Source organism: Phaenicophaeus curvirostris, chromosome 7 (genome assembly GCF_032191515.1).
Source record: "Phaenicophaeus curvirostris isolate KB17595 chromosome 7, BPBGC_Pcur_1.0, whole genome shotgun sequence".
Lineage (NCBI taxonomy): Eukaryota > Metazoa > Chordata > Aves > Cuculiformes > Cuculidae > Phaenicophaeus > Phaenicophaeus curvirostris.
The window spans coordinates 41,886,303-41,908,547 of NC_091398.1; the positions used below are offsets into that span (position 1 = coordinate 41,886,303).

Consider the following 22,245-nt stretch of genomic DNA (forward strand, 5'->3'; position numbering starts at 1 on the left):
GAAAGTACAGAAATGAGCAGAAGCACAACGTCCAGTCCAGTTGATCTCCACCTCCCATTCCCTGCCTATTTCATAAGAAACTTCACTGCCATTTTCTATGCACATGGAATAACAATAAATATGGAAGTCTCATCCATGGAAAGCTGTTCCCGGTTTGTTTGGTTTTTTATTTTCCGTGTGTGATATTCAGAAACAAATACCAGGAAAATGAGGCTGAACCACATGGTTTTGAGCATGTTAAATCTATCAAAGTGTTTGGGCTGTTTCCCCAGCATTCTTCATTGCACAGATCTCGAATCTGTCAGGCTGAGAGGCCAAAGTGTGTGATTCTGTGCTTCCCTCCTGGTGCTCCTTACACTGGGATATTTACTTTTGATGGGGCAATCCAAGATGTTTCAGAACTCCATTCTGGTTTCTTCCTGTGATTCCTCCACTCCTCCCCATTTAGCTTCCCAATTTTAGTCTCCATTTTGGCCACGTTCTGCTGGGATTTGTTTACAATAAAAACCTTTGATTATTTGAAGTAACTAACCCACCTGCTTTCCTCCCACCCTGGAGCTGTTAGCATTATGCTGTCTGCAATCATGATTATTGTTCCCCATCATTACAGGTTTCATTGGTGTTCAGCACTCCCAAATGTCCTGATTGCATCCATGGAACAGGAAGAGGTAAGCCGACCTGCTGCAGGTTTGGGTTGTGAGGCAAATTCCCTTTTCCTTCCTTGGCTGGGCTGCTCCAGCCCCTGCCTGCGGAAGGAGAAGCACGGAAGGCGTGAGCAGTGCAGCAGTGAGCCAGGTCCAGGCTTCGGGAGGCGGCCAAGCAGGTTCCCCAGCTGTGGCACGAGGCATGTGCTGCCGAGGGCCAGCGCTGTGCGGGCAGCGCCTTCTCTTTCTGCAAGACTTCATTTTGTCTCTGAGGACAGGAAGCCTTTTCCACTTACTTGACTGGGTTTGTTTCCTGTAACGCCAGTTTCTCTGCTGCCCCTTCACTGTTGCTCTGCCCCCAGAGCAGCGCAAGCCTTGGCGTGCAGGCCGACACGGAGCTGCCGCTGCTGGACCCTCTGTCTGAGCCTGGGCACTCACCCGGCGTTTGCTGCCCAGGAAAGGCTGATTGGCCTCAGAGAACAAAGTAATGGGATGGAAGAGTCATCTTCTGCTGCTCTTTGCCGCTTTGAATCTGCTAATGTCCCAGAAAAGAGGGAGGTCAGCATTTCGACAGAGCAGCTGATGGCAGGGGATTTTTGTATATCTGAGTCAGTTCTGTCAAGGTCAAAAGTGGGGAGATTTGGGACAGCATCCCTATTTCCAGCTGTCGTGCTATAGAATATAAATATGGTTCATTAGTTTGTTCTGTTTTCATTGATCTCATGTATTTATGCGCTTTTACCCATTATCTCCTGGTGCTACATAATAACCTTGCTGGTGAATTCCCTTGAGTTGTGGCTTTGGACTGAACGTGAGGAGAACCAGGGCGTAATGCTATGTCGTTGTTTGCTTCCGCAGCACAGCCCGGCGCCTGGGCCCGTGTCAAGATGCCAGGAGCTGAATGCTTCAGAAGGGTGTTGCGTCCACAGTTCTGTGGCCAGGCCGTTGCTCGCTGAGAAAGGTGATAAGATGCTAACGTCGTGGAAAAGGCCTGAGGAGAATGGGATGCGAATTCAGAATTTCCAGAGCAGCAGTGCCCTGGGAACATACTTCATTGTTTTCACCCTAATAGTAACTGCAAACGTGAATTAATCTTCAAATGCAGGGAGTTAAACAGGATTTGGATTAGAGTGGATCGAGGCGGTGTCCAGGGAGACCCAAGCAGGATGGTACCGTCCTTCTCTGCAAGTGGCACCGCCAAGGACGACTGGACGTGGCACCAACCTCCGTGAAACCCTTCTGCTGACTGAATGCCAGACAGCTTCAGAAATGAGTGTGGAAGGGATCATGGCCACAATTGTAAAGGGCTAAATACCATATGCTTAAAAAGGATATGAATGCCAGCCGAATTGGACTTGTTAATTTAACAGGCTGAGAAGAATCCTGGCCCTTAAAAATAATTATTTTTTTTTCCTTTTTCTGTGTTTTTGTGGCCAGAGGTGAATGTCCGTCTCTCAGCAGCCTGACTGCTGTCTACAAACACCCAAAGCTCTGCCGGTGGCCGCAGCTCGGGGCAGTTTGTCCTCACCAGGAATAGGGAACGTTGCTGCTGTTCCCCTGCCAAGGCGGCACAGGCAAATCCCTTCTGAGCCGCCCGGCTCTGACGGGAGGAGGGCACCCTGTAAATACACCGAACAGTCGGTATTAGTCTGCTGAGGCGGGGTAACAGGAAAAGCCTCGCTGCTGAACAAATACTTAAAAAAAAAAAACAAGTTTATTTTGTTATCTCTCCTTCAGGTCATTTTATCTGGAATACTTACTTTCCCCAATCAAAACGGTCATCATCCACCTCCACCTAAATCCTTATCGGCAGAGATGTGGATTGTCAACTTTAGTATTTGCGAAGTACGTCGCTTTTCTAGGGAGGGAATTGCTGTGCCGCAGAGCTGCTCGCTGCCTCCCGGGACACGACGGGCGGGAGGAGAGGCGGCGCCGCCACCTTCTAGCGACCTTCTAGGGCCTGAAGGGGCTGCGAGAGAGCTGCGGAGGGGCTGTTTGCAAAGGCTTGAGGCGATAGGACTGGGGACAACGGGGATAAACCGGAGGGGGGCAGAGTTAGACGGGACGTCGGGAGGAAGCTCTTCACCGTGAGGGCGGGGAGGCCCCGGCTCAGGCGTCCCGGAGCAGGGGTGGCGCCTCGCGCCCGTCCTCCCTTCCCGCCCTTCGCCTCGCGCCCCGCCTCGCGCCCCGCCTCGCGCCCCGCCTCGCGCCCCGCCTCGCGCCCCGCCTCGCGCCCCGCCTCGCGCCCCGCCTCGCGCCCCGCCTCGCGCCCCGCCTCGCGCCCCGCCTCGCGCCCCGCCTCGCGCCCCGCCTCGCGCCCCGCCTCGCGCCCCGCCTCGCGCCCCGCCTCGCGCCCCGCCTCGCGCCCCGCCTCGCGCCCCGCCTCGCGCCCCGCCTCGCGCCCCGCCTCGCGCCCCGCCTCGCGCCCCGCCTCGCGCCCCGCCTCGCGCCCCGCCTCGCGCCCCGCCTCGCGCCCCGCCTCGCGCCCCGCCTCGCGCCCCGCCTCGCGCCCCGCCTCGCGCCCCGCCTCGCGCGTCCTCCCTTCCCGCCCTTCGCCTCGCGCCCCGCCCGTCCCCCCTTCCCGCCCCGCCCCGCGCCCCCGTTGTCCCGCCCTCGCCGTGCCGGGTGCCGCGGGGCGGTCCGGGCGCCGCCGCTCCCCGCGCTCCTCCCGCCGCGCCGGGGCCGGGGCCGGGGCCGGGCCCGCGGGCCGAGGTGAGCGATGCCGCCGCCCCGAGCGGGGCCGGGGGCGCGGGGCGCGGGAGGGCAGAGCCCGGGACGGGCCGGGGCGGTGCCGCGGGGCCTCGGGGGGGCTCTGGGCCGCGGCCGCGCGCCGGCGGGGGAAGTTCCGCGTTACCTCGTGCGGTTGTCGCTGCCGATTAAAAACAGCCCGATGCTTATAAAATTAAAAATACCGGGAATGAAGGGGAAATAAAGGCGACGCCTTCGATCCCGCAGAATTTCCTCCCGCTGGAGTTTGGTACTCGGCTGCCAGGAACGAGCCCTGCCGAGAAGGAGCCTCGCCCGCTGTCCCGGTCCGGCGGTAGGTGCCGGGGTACGGGCGTTATCTGAGCAAATAGCGCTGGGAGAAACGGCGGGCGTGAAGACGGCTTCTTTTTGCTGTCGCTAGGACGGTACGTTTAGAGCGCCTTTTACGCGGATGCTGTGAAGTGCCAGGCGTCTTGCTTTTCCATTTCGCTAACCCTTGGAACGTCCAAATGGTGATCAGCTGTGGCTGCTTTAGAGCCAAAATGTGCTTGTTTCATGGCCGATGCTGCTCGGTTTCCTCTAACGGTCTGTGGGAAAAGGCATTTTGTGTGTCTAACCACAGTCCTAAGTCGATGCCATAGCAACTTCACGAGCCCAGTATATACTTTTGAAGACAGCTGAGCAGTCTGTGCTGGTTTTCTGTAGCAGAACTTCTTGCCATCAATTCTCTTTGCAGAGAAAACATTAATCGCAACCCTTCAAACTCTCATGTCAGTAAGAACTTCATCCCGACCTGTTAGTCACTTGTTGTGACAAACATATCTCTAAGTTTATATACGTGGTTTAAAGTTAAGATTTTTCTGTAGCGATGCTGTTTTGACTAAAAAAAAGTTGGTATTTCAAGCTCTGTCAGGAGCTAGAGCTTTGTGCTTTTCAGTAAAAGAGAAAAGTTTGGGTGAGGTTGGAGAAAACGGGGTTAGTTCATGTCTTGGTTGCTTTCAGCTCCCAAGAGTTAACTTGGAGGCTGGAGAGTGTATTTATCACAAAACTGCGTGTGGCCCAGCAAATGTGCGAGGTTGTGGTTTTTAACAGATGTTTGTGCACAGGAGGCACTGCTGTCAGAAAGCTGACTTCTCAGTGGTGGGTAAGGTACCGAACTGAAAAGCCACCAAAGCAAGCACCAAAACAGTCTGTGATCCTCACTGTGTTAGGTTTTGCATTTGATTTCAGTTTGGAAAGTAACTCATTTTTTAAAATTAAAGATAAAAAGAAAGGGGGAAAAAAAGCTTGTTTTGGTAGAGCCTTGAACCCACTGATGTTGTCCTGAAGGGGAGTAAATAAAGGGATCAGTTGGTCATTAATACAGAATGTCTTTTGTGTGGCCTGATATCATCAGGCCAAGTAACAAGAAATGTCTGTTGGAGTTACTTCTCCATTCGGTGACTGGGAGTAGCTGCTGGGATGCGTACTTTGTTTCCTGAGACAGTGTCATCTCTGATCACGTATTTCTCTTAGTTTCTTCTCTCTTTTTGGTCTGGAATAATACCTTCTAAGGAGGGTGCTGGAAACAGAAGTGCCACTGGCTTGTTGGGTGAAGTGCCTTGCAGATCTGCCAGCTTGCCTGCCTGGGAGTGTCTCCTCACCATGTCAGTTTGTAAGTGTTCGCAGAGCAGAGTTTGCTAGGTTTCACAGGCTGTGCGGTGCTTTCAGCTTGGAATCTAGCTGGGTCTCACACACAGAGCAGGTCAGTGATACCTGTAAGTGTGTTCTTTGCATGGCAGTTAGTGGAAATCCAAATGTCTGAGGCCAAAGTAGGAGCGGCCTCCTGGTTGAACTCCTGGCTTCCTCTGCACAGGTCTCTTCCTTTTGCACACATGGATGGAATGAGTGGCTGTTGTTAGTGCTCAGATTTTCTGTTCCTGGTAGCATATGAAGTGCAACCTCAGGGATGTCTAAGGTGAAAGGGTGAGGGCTGCTGGCTGCCTGTTGCCCATCTCATGTATTTGGTAATTAATAGTGTTAAAGGTGCCTGTAAAAGATTCGCTGTGTTACTGCACTGGAGTTATGCGTATGGTGTGGGCTGGGGCTTTTTGTGTTATTTGTTTTTTGGTGGGTTTTCTTGTTTGGTTTGTTGTTTTTCTGTTTTGTGTTTTCTTTAAGACGGAATCTTTGTCTTGGTTATATTTAGATCCAGCAGGAGAGAAGCTGGAACTTGTTAGGAACACAGGAAACGCCCTGGAAGAGAGCATTTGATGTGTGTGTTTGTGTGTAGCTGTGAACTCTGCAGCCGTGCAGCTGGAGTTGCTGTGGGGAGCCTTGCTCGGGTCAGGACTGTATCTCCAAATGCTGCATTAGCCTCTGATGGAACTCCACTGACATGCATTTAGTGCAATTAAGTATTAATTATTAAGTATCTGTGGCTTGCCAAAAGCTGGTGGTACTTGTAAGTCAAATTTGAAGCTGTTGCACTTAGAACAGTAATGGCTGAAAAAGGCAGAGTCTGCATTAAACTGCTTCAGCCTTGTGTTATCTGGGAAAATACCAAAATCTGGGCAGTCTGAAGAGTGTGCTTTCTGTCTTTTCCGTTCCTCTCTCAACAGATGTCCTCTCCTTAGGATCTGTGTTTCTGACTGTACTTTAACAAGGTAGGATTTGAACAGTAAACCAGTAAGAAAAAATAGAAGCAAAATATGACCTTTGTTTTTGAAACTTAGATGAGATGGAAGGTGTGAGACAGTTTCATGTGTGTGTTGCTTTTGGTCCAGGCTTGGGTTTTTTTGTGCTTGTATTTTTTGTTTTGTTTTTGAACAAAAATGACAAAACACGGAATATTCCTAATGTGGATTTTGGAGGGAGACTGTTTTTGTCGTTTACAGCAGAAATGCCTTTGAGTTGAGTCGATTATTTAGTTAATATGGTTCAAGGTCTGTTTTATACTGGGCTAAATTCCCACTGCGGTCACAGCAGGATTTTTGTGTGTTAGTAAGTTCTGAGTTCCTGGATTTTTCTACAATATTTGCCAGAAACTGGAAGTTTGAGGACAAGAGGGAGGAAGATTGCTGCCACGAAGTATAGGCATGGTTTTGCTGTGACAAAGTTAAATTCTCAGCCAGCTGCTGACATGGCATCTTTGTGTGCTTGCTGGAGTTCCTTGAAAAAGTTCAAGGGACAGTGGAAAGACACCAGAGAAAACTGTGCTTTGTCTTCGGTTAAATGGTAAAGGTAGATGGGAGTGTAGGTACGCTGTGCCTCCCTACACTGTGTACCAAACTGATGAGCTGGTGTGTGCAGGGCGTTGTTTATTCTCTCTCTAAGCTGTTGTTTGTACAACTGTGGAGCACTACCCAGGTGTGTTTTCCTCAGGTTTGCAGCGCAGCAATCAGTGAGAGACAGGGACACTGTACACTCGTTCAGGAGACCTAGGCATGGTTTGAAGGTCTGGGGGAAGGTTTCCCCTGACCAAAAAGGCTACCCTTTCTTTAAAAGACTATGGGAAGGAGGGCAACAGTGACACAAGGTTATTTTGTTCTGTTGAAGTTTGGGGCTCTGCAAAGCCTGCATCAGGTGACATACTGAAAGGTTTGTTAGAGGACAACTTCCCTTTCCCTCCTGCCCTTGCCTGCACAGAGGGTCCTGCGGGGCTCTGGGTCCTCCGCAGCAGTGTGCCCTACCAGCGCCATGTCAGGGTCACCCTGGAGAACTGGGCTTCTGGAGAGACCTGCTCATGTCATTGTGGGGTTCCAGAGTCTGGCTAACCAGCACCCGAGAGATCTGACACTGTTGTTCCACCCAGCAGAGACAAAATTCCATTCTTGCTGTTTTCACTGTGTCCACTAACAGGAAGAACAAATGATTTTCTCCTTAGTGAGTCTGGCTTAAGCCTCCTCTCCTGAAGTTTTATTTTTATTATTTTTCCTCAGGAGAAAAAATGAACTTTGTTTCTTTCCAGTTTCCCTTCTGTTTGGAGGATTCAGAGTTAAGTGAGTCCTTGTTTGTGTTACATCTGTGCTCTTCACACAGCAGTGAACTTGGCTCATTTGATCTGCATGGGATTTGGGAGCATCCCATTAGCAGTTAAGGTGAGGAGTGTATACTGTCTTGGCAAACTTTTAAAGCTTTACATAGAGCTAAGATTTTAATGAATAATTAATGTTTTAAAGGATACAGGCTTGTATTCCACAGCTCATTACATTCCGGTCGTGAGGATTTAAATTGGGGGTTTTTTGGACCCTTGCCTGTGGAGGGGAAGCTTCCCGGCATCTGGATTAGAGGCTTTTACCGGTGCTTGGCTGTTTAATTACTTAGGACAACTGTAAAATTTTAATAAATATGGGCTTGCCAGGTATTTCATATTTTTGGTAAGAGCAAGTAAGGTCTTGTCTACACTGGGGAGTTGCTGCAGAGCGAGGCAAGGTGTGAATGTGAAGCGGCTCTTCCCTTGTGTAGACAGGCCTTTGATTTTCCTTCAGGAGCACGCTTTGGGGTGTTCACATGCGCCCTTGTCCCCAGCTTGATCTCTGTGGTGTCCTTGGGGCTGACGAAGAATGGTACCTAAAGCATACATCTAGCAACTGATCTTGGTGATTTCAGCGGTCTGCTCCTGCAGGGAGGGGTATGCATGTGCTCGGCTGTGGCGGAATGGAAGACATGCTGGTAAGCCTTTGTGGTAGGTACTGCCTGTCGTAAATGTTCAAACAGAGCTTGTTTTAACTCTGTAATGAGGTCTTTAATGATGCTGCCGTGTACCTTAACAAGAAAAGTGCTTCAAGGGAAGAAGAGTTGGCAGAACGTGGACGCTAGTGTTCTCTTTGAGTTTACTCTATAGAAGAATGTCAGAGTCTTGTCAATAAGATAGCACGGTCGAGATTAAAAATGGAAGGCTTATGTTTCACAAGGGACAGAGGAAGGAGGCATCCCAGGATCTGCAATGGGAAATTGAGGGGGGATAGGGATAATATTTCTGCTTTGACACATTCCTCTGGGTGAGATTTCCAGAGATAGTTGAGCTGATCTAACAGTTTGTTGTGATTCAAAGGAGTGGTTTTCCTTCCTTCTGTACCTACCATGGAATCTGGCTCTTTTTACTGTGTCATCTCTGCTGCTCATCTGACTGCAGTGCAGTAAACACACAGAAACTTTGTCAGCGCTGGCGCAGTTGGTCCCTTCGGCTGTCAGTTCCTTGCTGAAATAGAAGAAAGCTTTGGGCTTTATGAGCACTATCTCACTGTCATTCAAGGAAATACAGGCTTATACATTAGTGGGACTTAAAAAAACCCCAAAACACACGAGAGTCACTGGAAGCTTGGGATGCAGCTGTGTGAATGAAAACCTCACCTCTCCTGTGTTCTGGATGTACCACTGACTGTGACAGCTCTGCTTTATTGCAAGGTTTATCAGAGGGGGCTCTTCTGTTGCAGTAGCTGGTCAGGAGCCGTTAACTTCAGGGCAACGCTTCTCCAGGTCCCTGGGCAGTGGAGCTTGCCTTTGAGCGCTGGCATCGCTGGGATGGGGATGGTCATTAGTGCTGCAGACGGCTTTGCCAGTGTAGTCCCCTTAACACATCAGGAGGAGTAGAGCTCACTCTGGTTTTGGCGCAGGAATGAAGGGTCAGTCGCTGGCAGGGAGATGGACCAGCGTGGAGGAACTGAAGGGAGCTGTGTGAGCCTCCTCCACTTGTGGGTTTAAAGTTCATGTTCCTTAGTGGAGTGACTACTGGACTATCGCAACATTTTTTCATCTTCTGAGATTTTCTTAACATTGGTAATGACCCGCCCTGTGGAATTACCTGCAACCAGAAGCAGGGTGGAAGGGAAGGAAACTGGGGTGCTGGCTTCTGGCAGGCCATGCCCTGTGCAGTTATGTGCCAGCACTTGCTAAACACAGCGGTGATTGCACTGGTCCCCTTTCCTGTTACTGCACAGAGTGATTCTGGAAGGAAAATCATCCACTGGCTTTTGGCAAATTGGCTTTTCAGTGGTTGAGAGAAAGGGTATTCTCATATTGCATTCTACCATATTTTGCTTGAGTTATATGCATCTACTAATCAAACACTGCCAGGTTTCACAAGTGCCTGCTTTGGTATTGAGTGATTCCAGGTAGCATTTGGAGGGAATTTATTTTCCTTTCCTGAAAGGATCGTTGCGTTTGTCTGTTTGAGTCTTTGGAACTCACTGATCATTTTCATGTACTAAGCGGTCCTGCTGTCACACTGGATACAGTGTATGCAGCAGGCAGTGTTTAGGTGTACAGAAACACCCCCGTCTTAAAAATGGGACTGAAGACAGGCACACTGCATATTTATATGTGTTCTGGTGGTAGAATTGCCTCATTGTGAGGTACAGCAAAGTGTCTTCAGCTCTGGAGCTGCCCAACATTTTTTTCTTTTGCTCTTATTTTGGTTTCCTGGGTTGTTGTGTGTAGCTTTGTAGACAAGAGAAGCAAATATGGAAATTAACCTGTTTGTTTGGCCCACATGTTGTTTTAATTATGTCCAGAAGAGACCTGGGGTAGTAGATGGCTTTGAAGTCACGTTTTATTAGGTATTGCCTGGACTATTGTTTTCAGAGCCGCTTTGGTTTACCAGTGTGCTGCATGGAAAATCAATGCATTACTCGCTTTGGTCAGTTCTAATTTTGGCAAAGATAGTCTGTGATTTTTTTCATTTTTGTTAACATTGAGGCTGATAAAAGCTTGGTCAGCGTTCTTTGGACTGAAAAGTAACAAAAGCATCTGCTTTGGAAGATCTGGGTTAGAAATACACATCTTAAATTGGAAAACAAGACTACAAGCAGACACAGAACTGGGTAGGTTTATGTAGGGTTTTCTGATGCATGGAGTTTCTCCTCTGCAGTGTTTGGCAAGTTGAAAATGCTAAGCAAGCCAAGAGTGAAACTTAGTAACTCTATCCCCTTTGCTATTGCTTTAGCCTGATGGTTCTTTCTGCTGAAGTATTTTCTGACATTAAATCCCCTTACATGGGATCGCTTCCTTCCCTTGAAGTGTTAAGGTGGCTGAGGTAAACAGTAGTTTATTCGTTTCTCTGTGAGCTGTAGCCTAAAAGCGACAATAAAGAAGCAGCTGGTGGTTCGCCCCTCTTGGCTGCAGTCACTAACTTGCTCAGCTTACAGATTGCAGGGGTATTGGGTAACTCTGGGACGGCTGAGCCACTGGTGTTCAGCCTCACTTGGTGGGCTTTATAATCTTAGTAGTGACAAATGAGGGAAGTGTGGCCCTTGGCTTCTTGCACCATGCGTGACCGGAGAACTTGTCCGTCCTGTGAGGGGATCTGAGCAGAAATGGTGTGGCTGCTGCAACACTGGGCTTGGTTAGGGCAGCTCTGCCCTGGCTTGTGGTAACAGCCGCTTCTTGTGTGTGCTCTCTGCCAAGGAGGCACCTGCCATTTCTGCTCAGACCTCCTTAGGGTTACAGTACTTGCTGCCCAGTAAATGAAATTTGGTCATCTCTGATGGAGGAGAGTATAAAAATTGCATGCAGGGCTGGAGGAGGCAGCCACGCGAGTTCTGACAGTAATGGATCCACTCTGCCAGGTAGTGTTTCCGAATCAGCTGGTAGGATTACATTGCCTTGTAGACAAGAAATGAACTGTCATCAGGCTCAGAGTTTTCATGTGATGCAGACATCACTCCTGGTGCTGTAGGAGAAGCTGTATTTTTCCCTTTGCTGCAGCACAAAGAAGAGAGGATCCCTGATCAGAAGCAGGTGTTGTCACCCTAAGAGGATCCTGCCCAGAGTTATTATGGGTTTGATGTAGGGCCAGTCAGTTTGGCACGAGGTTTGTAGCTATCCTGTAGTTTTTGCACAGGTTTTCTGCACAACAGGTATCACTTCTGGTTATTGCTTGTCCTGAACGCACAAAGTATTTGTTACAGCTGGATTGATTTATCCTGCTTTTCCCCCCACTTAATTTTCTGCATCATGGTGATTCTTTAATAGCACCTATAGTGTAACAGGAGCTGAAAAAGCTTGTGTAAATTCAAAATGCAAAGGCCAACCCACCCAGGCTGCCTGCGGGAACCTGCCACTCCTTTGATGGATATACTGGGAGCTGCTTGATGCCTGAATAGTCCAGAGATCAATCTGCTCACATGTTGGGGTTAGTTAATGTAGATACCTGTGCACTATCTGTTTCCATTTTCACTTTGCCAGATAGAATCATAGAATAACCAGGTTGGAAGAGACCCACCGGATCATCGAGTCCAACCATTCCTATCAAACACTAAACCATTCTCCTTAGCACCTCGTCCACCTGTGCCTTAAACACCTCCAGGGAAGGTGACTCAACCACCTCCCTGGGCAGCCTGTTCCAGTGCCCAGTGACCCTTTCTGTGAAGAATTTTTTCCTAATGTCCAGCCTAAATCTCTCCTGGCGGAGCTTGAGGCCATTTCCTCTCGTCCTGTCCCCTGTCACTTGGGAGAAGAGGCCAGCACCCTTCTCTACAACCTCCTTTCAGGTAGTTGCAGAGAGCAATGAGGTCTCCCCTCAGCCTCCTCTTCTCCAGGCTAAACACCCCCAGCTCTCTCAGCCGCTCCTCGTAAGACCTGCTCTCCAGCCCCCTCACCAGCTTTGTTGCTCTTCTCTGGACTCACTCCAGAGCCTCAACATCCTTCTTGTGGTGAGGGGCCCAGAACTGAACACAGTATTCGAGGAGCGGTCTCACCAGTGCCGAGTACAGAGGGAGGATAACCTCCCTGGACCTGCTGGTCACACCGTTTCTGATACAGATCAGTTCTCTCTGTGCTTTTCTGGGCCATAGAACAGTGCCTGCAGTTGCAGCAGCACAGAGGAGGCTTTGGCCAATGCAGCGCGGCAGGGAAGGGAAATGGGTTTGCTCACCTAGTTGTTTGAACTGCAGCCTGTGTAATGTCAGGTGGATACCTTCTGTGTTGCATTTATGTTTGGCTGTTTGGAGTGAATGGTTGTGGTGTTGTACAAGCATCTTGTTGATGTTTAGCAACCTGATCCAGTGGGCAGTGTCCCTGCCTGGGGGTTGGAACGGGATGGGCTTTAAGGTCCCTTCCAACCCAAAGCATCCTCTGTTCATCTGGAAGTTAGGACTGTACCTGGGACAGCTGAGAACCTGGAGATGCAGCTTATTTCTGTACCCCTAGTCTTACATGCTTTCTGGAGAGGATGATGCTGTCTTACCCTGAGCATGCAGCTATATGGTGAAATAAGACTTGGTTACTGTGGCTTGGGTCTGCACACCACTAGAGCTGCAATGGCAGGTTCTGCTCTGGTGTTCGTCTTGCTTTAGGCGCTTGATTTTCTGCTGGCAGAGTGTGTGCAGGGTGTCACTTCTGCCTGCTGGGAGGTGATGGGTTTTCTTGCCTGGTGCTTTGACCCTCTCATCGATTCTGAAACAGGGGCTTTGTCAGTTTTTGTGTGTTTACAGTGGGAGGGTGGAGAGAGATTGGGTAAAAGTGGCCATTGTGACAAAGGCAAGAAAGAGATCTATCTGTGGTTATATTTCATTTTCCCTTCCTCACTCCTGCCTCAGTGCATCCTGTGCTGTCCCTTGGTTCCTAGGGATCGCTCACAGTGGTTCCTCAGCAGTTCTTTTAAACCTTGTGACCCGATTTAATTCCAGAATGCCTCTCTAAATGGTGACCTCTCACTTAGAGGGGGCAGCTTTTTTTTTTTTAAACCTCTCTGTTGAGGTGAACATTACTGCTGAAGATAGGTAGCAAGCAGTCTTCCTCTTACTCACCCTCCATTCTGCTCTCACCACACCCGCTCGCCACCTCCTTGCCCCTGCAGCAGAAATTTATTCTGTGGCTGGATGGATGAGTCTGGGAGAGCACAGCGGATCTTTTGATCCTCTGAAGAATTTGGCGGTATCTTGTAAATGGCAAGAGCGGGAGGGGTGAGGTTCAGAAAGAAGCCTCAATAGCGAGGGTAAACTTGATAAATGTGGTAGGGATGAGAAGCAGGGGCTTTTGTAGGATTTTTTTATGTTTTTTGTTTGTTTTGGTTTGAGTCTTTTGTAAGTCATAACTAAAGAAAGGAGAGATATAGAAACTGGTAGAAGGCTAAGGTCTTGACATTTTCTCTGGAGGAGACTCAGCAGAATAGCAAGAGAAGGGGAAAAGTAAACTTGCCTACAGCTCATCTGTGGTCAGATATTTTTCATATGAGAAACAGCTGTGACTCTTTAAGATTTTATGGCTCCCCTGTTGACAGCTGTTGCTCCTTTTCACCACTGTAGACAGGCAAATGCCTCAGCTGATGATTCTTCAGCAGCGCTGTTGCTGGATTGTTCAGGTTAGGTTAAAACCAGGTGCTTATGGCTGTTGATGTTAATATTTCTAACTTATGAGCGCTCTCCGCCTGCTCCAGTGCAAGGTGGGTTTATTCTGGGGAGTAGGAAGTAGCTGGGGAACAGGATTCTTTAAAAGGGATTCTACAGGAAGGACCGCTTCTCAGGCACCTGGCCTTTTTGGAGCGCAGTCAGGTGAGGAGGCCTCCACTTGCCTGTGCTGGCAGTCCTAAGACACCAGCCAACCTTAGCAGCAGCAAGGTAGGAGAGAGCACAGCAAAGAATGGTGACTGCAGGATAGAACAGGTACATCTGTGACCTCTGGGAAGCCAAACCTGGAACCAGACTGGTGGGAAAAAGCTGCAGCAAAAGCACATTCTAATAACTAACATGATAATGAGGTTATTCTCACGCTTCCTCATCTTTCACCTCTTTCATGGTATTTTAATTGTGCTTCAGGGCATAACTCAGGTATTTAGAAGGGAGGAGCAGTTTGGAAACCTCGGTGTCCTTTTGCAGTCTCCTGTTAAGTTGCTGTGTGGCTTTCAGGGGAGTCAGGCAAGAGTGGGGACGTGGAGTGTCTCATAAGCAAGATTGATAATGAGGTTACTGAGCGAGCAGCAGATGCAGTGCAGCTCATCAATCCTGTGTCCTGTTGGTCTTCCTGCGTAGGAAATATCTACAAAGGGTAGAGACCATAGCTGGTTAGGGTATTGCAGACAGGTATTTCGGTAATAGCTGTTTAACTGCAGTTTGTTCAGATTTGGCTGGATGTAGCCTGCTGGGAACAGCAGAGATGCCATGTACTGTGTTATTGTATGAAGTCAGACAGACCTCTTGCAGTATATCTGCTTTATCATTCTCACTCTACATTTGTATGATAAAATAAATATCTATTATCAGAAGTTGTACCTTAGAAAGAAAAAAAAGGATAAAAGCCATTGTTCTCTTGTTTTCAAATGCTTTTGTTCATTTTTGAAGTAGGAGTCCCTTCAATGAGGGAGTATGCCCTCTGTTTATAATAATGTTGGATATTAATGACTGAAAATGTAGTAACCTTAAAGGACTGGTTTGGTTTCTGTTACATCAGTAACGCCTTGCTGCTTTAAGTATTTCTGTTATTGTTGTCCTCCTCTTTGAAAAATACAGTTTAGCTAAAGGAATTTGAATTTGCAGAAAAGGGAAATATTGAACCTATTCTGTGAGTAAGCAATGAAATTCTTAAGCGCATTTAAAGGCAATGAAAGCAGTTGTAACTAAATGAAGTTCTTTGCAACAGCAGTGTATGTTTAATAAATCCCACACGGAAAGGTGGTACATCCTTATGTACTTATGTGCAAAAGGGAGAGCGACTGAGATGTTGCAGCCTTTATTTCTTTGCAAATACATGTTGACTGTCTGGATTTCTGTGTGGAGAGGCAGACCACCACAACTTTGGGAAGCAGGTGAGTGTGGAGTTGAGGGGCAATAGCTCAGGGGGTGGCGTGCTCGGTAGGAAAAGTTTGTTTGGCTTCTCCAGAAATGAGGGACCCTTGTAGAGGGGTCTTTGAAAACCACCTGCTCTGATAGGGTACGCCCACAGAACCTGCACGTGGAAGGTGGAACAACAGCTAGGAATGCAAGACAGCAGCTGTGAACAATCTTGTTACTGATGAGTTTCTGTCAGTAGCAGCCACACCTGGAAAATATCCTCACATGAGGAAGCTGCTGAGCTTTAAGTGACGCTCACTGGCAGGGAGAAAATGTGGAGAGGTGTTTTTCTGCCTCTTGGCTTTTTCAAGGGATTCCCTAGGTAGGGCAGTACTTGCTCCGTAGAAGGCTAGGAATGAAGCAGGCTGTTGTGTAGGTCTGTGCTCACAGCTCCTTATATAACCTAGCATTTTTATTTTATAAACCTGATCTCGTTCTGGAGTCCCTCAGTTATAAAAAAGCTGATTGTACGAATTCTTAAATCCAAGGACTCTCTGCGCCTTCCCTTCATGGTCCAAGGCAGTTGTATGAAATCTTTTGTCTCTCTAAAGATGAGCAGTGGAACTGTTGGGAGGGCAGCACCTGTTTTAAAACACACTCAACCTGGGCTGGGGTGGAGGGTCTGGCTCTGTGAGCAGCTAATGTGAGCTCTGCACAAGCAAAGAGTGTCGAGGTATTTTCCTCCTTCCGTGACTTTATTAGTATCAGGCCCTGGATAACAAGCCCACAGCTGGTATCCACTGTAAAACCAGAAATTATCGTTAAAGTTTTTAAAAGACCTTCAAGTCTTTGGGAAAAAAACAAACCAAAACACCCAACCAGACAACAAATGGGGGATTTGGGGCAGAATTTAAAAACTGGAACCAGGAAAACGTGAACCTGAGTTGCTTATGAAAGCAAAACAACTGCAGTAGCTGGAAGTGCTTCTGAAATCTTAGTGAGTGATGTCATTCAAGCTTAGTTGTGGAAAGGGAAGGAAAATAGAGTGTGCTTAGAAAGGATGAGATGCCAGCATTACTGGAAAATACCCTGCTAATACAAATACTTGTAAACCAAAACAAGATCCCGTATCCTGTGTCTGTTTCGAGGCAGCATTGTTAACCTGAGCAGTGCTCTTGAAGTTGAGGGAGGGGTGTCTATAGAGAAACTTCCTACCTGAAGCTGCAATGCTTTTGGACTTGGATCTATGTCAGGAAGCTTCACAGTGTGTACAAGTAAGATGGTGGGTTTTTAAATAACAGCTTATTTGTAATCGGTATTTCTAAGCTGTTGTATTTGGCTTGTTCCTGAATGGCCCAGCTGCCCACCACAGTGGAGCTGGAACGGTGTTGTACGTTAACCGAGGTGTTGTCTTGGAAATCACTGAAGAAACAGGTTTATTCTTTGTCCCTTTCAGCTTGCAGGTGAGCAGTGGATTTCAATGTTTGCTTTCCTGTTCTGAGCCTTTGCTGCTTAGGCGAATGGTGCTGGGATACCAAGGGTTCATCTGTCTAGAAGTGCTGATCCTTCTGTTTTGCCTAGGATTTACAGGGGAGAAGGAAGGAAATAGATTTTGCTTCCAGGTAATGGGCAGCTTTGTCTGCACTGAATGGGTCTGAATAAGCAGCCAGCCCGCATGTATTTCTGTTCTTCATTGGCATAGATCCTTGAACAACTGTATGCACAGTAGGAAAGTTGACCTCAATTCCAAAAAGGGAAAATCTAGGATGGAATTGTCCTTGATTCCTTTTATTTGATCTCATTTTCCCCTCTATCTGTATCCTGAGAATAGGAATGACAAATACTGAAAATTGAAGTTCTGTGTCAGGCCTCTCTTTTTTTGGTTGATTGAAAACTCATACTTACCATGTTTGCACAGTAAGGTTCAATATAATACGCAGGTTTTCACGTGTTCTGTTTTTAGTTGCTGCTCTGTTCTAGCTGGGTATGTAGAATGTCATTCTCAATTTCTGAAATTCATTAACAGCTCCAGATCTGACTGTCGCAGAATGCAGACTCTTAACATGGCGTGTGTTCTTTGTACGGAGAAGAAAAAAATCTTTCTATTTAAAAAGCAGAGTGTAATAAATACATTGGGGCTTTTATTTCCTTTGATGTCTCAGCTTGGGAGGTTATCTGGAGAGGGCATGTGACTGTATTTAGGGAAAATGCTTAGAGTTGTTTTTCTTTCCTGTTGGAATCTGATAATTAGAATTTTTAGACCAAGTGAGTTAGAACGCGCATTTCACTGCAGTACAGCTGGCTTCTGAAATATGTTTGTTCTGGTCGGTGTCGTGAGGTTTTCTTCAGAGGTGGAAAGTGCCCCTTGAGCTGGTTATTCACTGCCCCTGCTGGGAGTTGAATCCAAGGGGAGTTTTGCTGCAGGACGGGAACAGACCTAAGGATTCACGCTTGCATTTCCTGCTGTTCACATTGCCCACCTTCCCTATGTTAGATACATTTCAAGGCTTTTCTCTTTTGAGTGTGAGTGGGGTTATCCCTAAAAGCAGGATGTGCAGTGTGTTTGCCTACAGGATGGACAAACTCAAGGGGATTAGTGTGCCATAACGGGTGCACTGTGAACTGTGTGCAGCACGTGTGGTCAGCGGCACAACGTCTCGTTGGAGGCCAGTAATTAGTGATGTACCCTGGGATCAATGCCAAGTGGCATCCTGCTCAGCATCTTCGTTAAACACAGAGTCACGGAATGGCTGAGGGTGGAAGGAACTGTGGGAAGTGACCTTGTTCTGCTCAGGCAGAGTCACCTTCAGCCATGGACTGTGTCCAGGTGGCCCTAAAATACTTGCAAGGTGGGAGCCTCCAGGCCTGCCTGGGCAGCCTGCGCTCACCCTCATGGTGAAGAGTGCTGGTGTTCAGAGGGAGCCGCCAGCGTGTTTGTCTGTGCCCATTGTCCCTTGTCCTGTCAGAGAAGAGCCTGGCTGACTCTTAAGCTTGCATTTCCTCTCTCTTGCAGAGGGTTTCTGTTGGCACTGCACCTCCCGAAGAGCCTGTAAATGTTATGGTTTGTCATTGCCTTGTTTTTCTGAAGGAAGGTCCTGTTCTCTTGTAGCAGCGTCATTGGCCTTACTTGCAGTAGGCTTCCACCTCCTGGCAGTAAGCTCTGCGAAACCAAACTCTGTCACAGTTGCCCTCCGGTGTGTTGGGTTCTGGTTGCATTGTACTGCTCAGCTGTGTCACTTGTGGAAAAACAAAAGCACCTAGTGGTGTTTCTGGAGCAGAGCTCAATGAGACCTGCTCTGGGAGCTTCAGCAAGGCTGCAGGGTGGCTGCTGCTTCCTGTTTTGCATGTTGATACCAGCTGAATTTTAATAATGCCACTATTGTCCTGCAAGAGTTATGAGACTTTAAAATGCTTGCCAGTGACATTTATCATACCACATCCCAACAACAGGCATCACTGCATGGTTTGAGAGGAAACATTAACATTTCAAAGCCAGGCAGAAGTTAGAGAATACCACATTAAGAATGTCCCTACAGCTTCAACTAGGCTTCCCATTCTTCTGCATATGCACTATGTTTCAGCCTTGGATTACATGATTGAACACCATTTCCCTCACTAAGCACTCTAAGTGAGCCTGCAGATGCCTGCTGGTAATGCTGAAAGCAACACCCTTGAGTGCAGTTACCTCCCTTGCAGTGGGCTGAAAGGAGCTGAGAAAACTTTTGTTTTAAGGAACTGTCAAATTCCTTATATTCCACAGACTGTCAGACCTGCAAAGTATGCTATGAAGGTGAAATGCTTGTATCTGGGTTTCTGGAACGAGTGACTGAAGTCTGAATACGAAGCACAGAGTCAGTGTTAGTTCCAGACTCTTGTTTGCTGGAAGGACTCATAGTGCAGACTGACAGGTATGAGGTGTGTATCACGGCTGCCCTGTGCCGGTGCTGTGCTCCACATGGCTGTGTGGCTCAGAGGACATCGGGGCAGCCTGGACTTTGAGCAGAGCGCAGTCGCACAGCACTTTGCATCATTGTACAGGCTGCACATGGTGCGTGCGGAGTGTGTGTTGTTAACAGCTGTGGCAGGCTGTGTGAGGTGTGCAAGGAGGACGCTGCTCTGAAAGAAAACAGACTGACCTTGGGAAGGGAATCATTCAGAATCTAGGAAATGTACATTTGAGGTGTATGCACTGTCCTTTCCTCTGTGCACCACAGTGGCCTTGTGGTGCAGCCAGGAACAAAGAAGAGCTTCCTGGGGCCCCAGCCGATGCGCTGGAGGCAAATGAGGTTTTCCTTTGTGGATACCCTTTGCACTGGGTGAATGGACGGGGCGTGCTTACTTAATTAAAGTTTCTAGCACAATTTCTGCACGAAGGAAGCACAAATTTGGACTGTACCGTCCAGCCTTTAAGATTCTAATTCCCTAACTTTTTAATGCTTCCTTTCACGGTTTTGCCATCATTTACATATGCACAAGCCTTTTTCACTTGATCTGCGCATTTGAGTCTTATGCTGCTACAAGAAGTGATATTGTTAAATACCTTTTCCCATACCTAGTGAAAACCAGCATTTTAGTGGGTCAGAGGAAAGTTCTTTGTTTATAGCATTAGAGAACATCATTATTAATTCATATACTACTTTGATGTATAATTTTTAATGTAAAGCTGCTCTTACCTCAAACCCATTTCAAACTACTGAAGGTGTTCTGAGGTTCTCGATTTGTTAGTACTGCATGAAGGTGGATTTGTTTTCCAAAAATGTGAAGTTTCTTTCTCTCAAAAAAACCCAGACTATTTAATCCAGAACTGATATTCTTCCTTACGCACTGTGCTGTATGAGATCCCAGTTAAAGAAAGGAAAGCTGCTTAAATCTTCAGAGTTTAAGCACCTTTTTCTAGTATTTTTTTCCCTCTTCCCCACAGTTTTATAAATAGCTGTTTGATACGTAGTTCTGGCTTTCTGATGAACCTTGTAGCCTGTGTGCTCCTCCTGGGTGAAGCCTGGCGTTGCAGAAAGCAGGCATAAGGTGGGCTCTCAAGAGGTGGCGGAGGCCGTCTCCAGCTTGTGGAGCTGATCTGTCTGAAAGGTTACCATTATTAACAACTTCTGATAGAATTGGAAGAAAAGTAAGCTTTAAATTTTACAGACTAATTTTGTGCCTGAAGCAGAAGCTTGAGGCTTGTGGCTTGTCTTGTGGGTTTGGGATTGGTTTTGTCCCCAGCCGTGAACAACAGTGTCATACGAATGAATGATGTTATCTTGTCTGGCTCTTTCCTCCTCAGCCCAACACGTCTTATGCCAGCCGTGACCAGTTGTGTGTTTCTCTGGCAGATGGGATGTTCCTGAGATAAATATTCCACTCTTTCCCTATGGGCCATCAGTTTTCCTGTAGTTTGTGTCCATACATTTCTTAATGTCTGAGCTAAATTTTGACTGTGGCTAAGCAGGCCTGTGTTCTGTGGTCTGTCCAGAGCTCACATACAGGACAGGTTGTTCCCTTCAGTGTAACAGGCTGATGTAGCTGGGTCTCTCCTCAAGTCTCCTGCTCTTTACAACAGCCTTTTGGTCTCTGAACTTGCAGTGTCCAGAGCGCTGATCTCTGATGTTGGTTTCTCTGTTCTCCCAGTCTGCTCCAGCTCTGAATTTGGGTGCCCGCGGAGGGGCACAGGCTTCTCCTGAGGTCTCCCCAGCACCAGGTGGTGTGGAACAGTGACTTATTTGTTTTAGTGGCAGTGTTGGTCTTCACACAACTCCAGGAGCAGTTTGTTTTCATCACATCAGCAGCTGGGGTGTTTCCAGCTGGCCAGGTCTGAGTCTCTCAGAAAAGTCAGTCTGCTTTTTTCACAACAGTGTGTCTGAGGACATGACTTGTAGTTTTCCCTGCTTACTGCTTTTGTGGAACCTGTCGTGTGAGGCAGAGGTGCTGCTCTTCCCTTTGCAAAGCCAGAAGGCGTAAATACCAGGAGAGGGGGAACGGCTGGGGAAGACACGTGATGGGTGAGAGTGGAGATGCAGCCCTGAGCTGCCTTTCTCCCCCGCAATAATTGGCCATTGGGAACATGAAGTACGTGGTGTCCCAAAGGAAGTGACCAGGGCTGCAGTTAAATTTTCGATTGAATGTCTCATTTTACACTCCTTTTTCTAGAAAAATAAAGATATGCTTGTTAACCTCAGAAATTGTACTCATCCAGATAAGTGAGGAAGGGAGAGTGTTTCCTCACATTGCATTTAGTTTTCCTTCTCATCATTTTGTGGTTCAGTTTTAGGAGATGCTTTCTTAATTTCAAAAAAACATTGTTCGGGGGAGCCATGTTCTTTCAACCCAGCCTTTCCTACACTGCTGGACAGATGTGTTGAGAGCTGGCACCCAGCCATTGCCTGTAGAATCCGATTGGCATTGAGCCGCTATTACAGGCACATAGTGTGTGTGTGATTCAGAGGACCACTGCCCTCTTCCCTGATGGCATTCAACATTTTAGTGTGGAGTAGTGGTGCTCAGTTTCAGAAATTTATTCATCATTGCTATTCCAGAAATAATCATAACTTGCTTCCTTTCAGTTTATTTGATTTTTCAGTTAGATAGGCCAATTTTGGGGTGGTTTTGGTGGGCTTTTTCAGTGGTTTTAATGCTGACACTGGAGACGGCTGCTGAGTTTCTGTGCTTTGCGAAGCACCTGATCATACTGCAGGACTTGTTTCGCCCCTGCAGTTTGCAGAGCAGTAGCGTTAGCAGAGCGGCTTCTCTCTGCAACGGGTAGTCCTTAGCAGGTGCCATACTGCAGATGCTGAGTGCAGCAGCGAGTGTGTTTGCTGCCTGCACAGGGACCGCTGTTTGCGGGGAGGGTTGGAGTTAGGGATTGGGGATCCCTGCAGAGCTCTGACATAGCCCTGGCTGCCTGCCCTCCCCTGGTGTGTGATCCCCAGGAGTGCACTCTTTGGTACAGCTTGCTCAAGATGTCATCCTCCCGGTCGAGAGTACAGCCGTACCTGTTTGGAACAGGGCCGGAGATCTGTAGCACAGGCTCTGGAATCCCTCCTGTTTTCTGATCCATGTTAGTGTGTGCGCTTTGAGTTGTCCAGAGATGCTTTTGAACACTGGTGTACCAGTTTTTCTGCTTTATTTAGTTGAAAGGATTGAACTCTCTGAGGAATCTGTATGTTTTAGATGCAAGTTTTTCACTTCTATGGATTTTGTGTGGTTTTATGGCA

The 22,245-nt window shown here is 47.8% G+C and overlaps 1 protein-coding gene across 2 annotated transcripts in view; it reads left to right on the top strand.

The window, feature by feature from the left end:
• Positions 1–3,268: 3,268 nt before the first annotated feature.
• The window catches only part of TANC1 (tetratricopeptide repeat, ankyrin repeat and coiled-coil containing 1), a 66,206-nt gene continuing 47,229 nt past the window's right edge, over positions 3,269–22,245 (top strand). For both annotated transcript variants that reach the window (XM_069861740.1, XM_069861741.1), the window contains exon 1: positions 3,269–3,356. The gene's annotated coding sequence lies outside the window, so the exon portion shown is untranslated. The remainder of the gene's footprint in view (positions 3,357–22,245) is intronic.